At 44.8% G+C, this 3,046-nt stretch overlaps 1 long non-coding RNA gene across 1 annotated transcript; it reads left to right on the forward strand.

Moving 5' to 3' along the window:
• The first annotated feature begins 617 nt into the window (after positions 1-617).
• On the forward strand, positions 618-2,715 carry LOC140848984 (uncharacterized). The gene is made up of 2 exons (XR_012130365.1): positions 618-1,759; positions 2,250-2,715. It is a non-coding gene; the product is annotated as an uncharacterized lncRNA (long non-coding RNA).
• Positions 2,716-3,046: the final 331 nt, after the last annotated feature.

Below are 3,046 nucleotides of genomic sequence, written 5' to 3' on the forward strand. Positions count from 1 at the left end.
CTTTTTTTCTGAGATGGGGAGAGGAGTGAGGACGTGAATATCTCCTGATTGGAGCAGAGAGGTCACATGGGGGAGGGAGTGGGGTGGGCTGGGGGAGGGTGGGGTGAGAGGGGGTGGGGAGGGGATGGGGTGGGAGAGGGCTGGGTGGGAGGGGGTGGGGAGGGAGGTGATGCCACATGGGGGAGGGAGTGGGGTGGGGTGACCCTCTGCACTGCAGCTGGACTGAAGGCTGCACATCCAGGTGCTGACCGTCACTACCTCAGGGTAGAGGAAATGGTTTATATACTTATGATTTTTTTAAATAATCATGTATTATTACTTTTGTAACCAAAGCCCCAAGCAAAGGTATTGAATATCTATCATCTGTCTATTATCTACCTATCTATCATCTATCTATCTATCAATCATCTATCATCTATCTATCTATCATCATCTATCATCTATCATCTATCTATATCTATCATCTATCTATCTATCTATCATCATCTATCATCTATCATCTATCTATATCTATCATCTATCTAATCTATCTATCATCTATCATCATCATTATCTATCTATCTATCTATCTATCTATCATCTATCTATCATCTATCTATCTATTTATCTATCATCTATCTATATCTAAATAGAGAAAAGGATGACGACCGACCCCACCGTGCAGGCGGGCCTGTGGTGGGAGCCCAGGCTCAAGGAAGGGCTGGAAGGGCGGGCCCTGGCCCCTCTCACCTTGCCCTGTCCCACCAACCCGCCTGCCTCGCCTTTGGAAGACACATATTCAAAAGTGATCATTTGTTCATTCATACAGTCTTGTACTCCACAAACATTTCTGGAGTACCTGCTTTGGTAGACAAAATGGTGAATGAGGCAAAGCTTATGCCTTCAGTGAGATGACTTTCTAAGGGAGACAGCCAATCATCAAGTGAATATGTAAATAAATAACATTATTTCCAGTGAGTGTTACGAAGGAAGTATGATAATGTAAGGGTGACTGAGAGTGCGGCATTAGATAGGCTTGTCTGTCATAGACAGGTACAGAACAGCACAAACAAACTGAAAGACTCCAACAATACACAAATATACACAAAATGCCTGGAGTGTGTAAGGTAGACCTGTGGAGGCCTGAAGCAGGACTGGCTGGACAGGTTGAGGTTTTTACCAGCTAAGCAGAGTTTCTGACCCCTGTCCCTGTCATTTCTCCTCATTTAACACAGCCTCCCAGGAAAGCAGCAGCACTGACTGAGAGCCTGTTACCACATGTGACTGGTGCCGGCAGGGCCCAGTGTCCTAGCAGGCTGCCCAGGACTGACCACAGTAAACCTAGGGGGAAGTAAATCTTCTTCATCTCACATCAAGGAAACACTTACTAATTCATCCAGCTGCTCCCACTCATCTTGCATCACCTCCCTGTCTCTGAACAATGCTGAGTACAGAGCCTGTGACTCACAGAAACAAGGCTCAGAGAAGAGAAATAAAAAATAGCAATCACCCCTGCCAGAGCTCCCTACAAAGGGCATGATTTGGGAGGCACTGAGAAGGCTTCTTCTCCACCTCCAGTCTACTCAGAAATAGCCTCCCTTCCGGCCTGCCACTGATGCTTGCGACTTCACATTACCTGCCTGCTTCCTTTGTGTTTACCCCTGGGCTGTTGAGCTCCCAGGATCCCGGCAGGACCCAGTTCTATCAGATGTCTGTGGGCCACGCTGGTGGCTACTGGCCTAACGACAGGAGTAAGGGAAGCACTGAAGAGGATGAGAAGGTGTGTGAGCAGCAGCTGCTGCCTTTTTGACATTTTATCCCCATCTCTTGAGAGAGAAGAAAAGAATAGAGTGGAAATTTTCAGTATCTACCAAAGTAGAGAGAGTAGTATAATGAACCCACGGGCACACTACCCACCTTCAATAAAATCACTCACCACCCAGCTTGTTTTAATTATACCTGACAGCTTCCTTCCACCATGGGTGTTTTTGAAGCAAACCCTAGACATTATTATTTCTTGCATTAATGTTTCAATATGCATCCCTTCAAGATAAGAATTGTATTTTAAAAGCACTATATTATAATTACACCTAAACAAATTAATGTCTTTACTATTATTAAATATTCAACTAGTGTTCAAGTTTCCCCTATTGTCCCTGTTGTCACATAAAATTTTGTTTGCAGTTTTTTATTTGGATCAAGACCTAAAGAGGGTCTATACATTTCTCTTGTCTCTGTTAATAAATCTCTTAAATCTTTTTAATCTCCAGGCAAGAAAGGGAGGTACCTTGAAGACTGATTTTCTGTTCAAGTGAAGAAGGGTCCAACTAGAACAGAAATGATATATCTTGTTACACATCTAATCCAGAAGAAGAAAGGGTGAAGTGGGTTTGAAAACCAATCATGTCGTCTAGAAGAGGTGGCAAGTTACAGGGACACAAGTGAAAGTTTGCCACCAACCCCCACCCTCCTTTAGCCTTCCTCCTGTGCCAAGCCTGGCTCCAGAAAAGCTGAGACAAGAGCCATAAAATGACTTTTATGCAATCACCTCCACCTTTACAGGGGCTCACTTGGCTTGCACCCTCTCAGTTAAGAGCCCTGGGAAGAAAGAATTGCATCAGTCTTGGTTAATGGACCAAATTAAATCATCAAAACCCTTAATCAAGCCTCCATTTTGGATATGTTACAATACTGTAAATCAAATATCCAAAGGAAAATAAAAGCCCTTTTATTTGAGGCAGGAAGTACCTTTGGTCCCTGGAGTCATATCCCTGAGTCACAGTTTCTCTACTGAGGCTCAGGACGGGCAGGAACAAATCCCCTCCTTCCCTGGGGAGCCCAGGGCTTGCTCTTTCTCACCTCAGCACCAAGCACTCCCTGGGAGGAAGGTGGGGAATTCTTCTCTCAGTGTCCCAGAAAAACAAAAGTCCCAAGGCTTTGGGAAATTTGTCTTCAGTTCTACATGGAATTAGAGGAAGGCCTGGGAAAGAGCTTCATTACCTGTCCCAGATTCTCTGTCTTCCACATACCATGTCTATCCTGCTGTTTCTGCCAGGGTCTCCCCAGG

This window comes from Manis javanica, chromosome 4, assembly GCF_040802235.1.
Source record: "Manis javanica isolate MJ-LG chromosome 4, MJ_LKY, whole genome shotgun sequence".
Classification (NCBI taxonomy): Eukaryota; Metazoa; Chordata; class Mammalia; order Pholidota; family Manidae; genus Manis; species Manis javanica.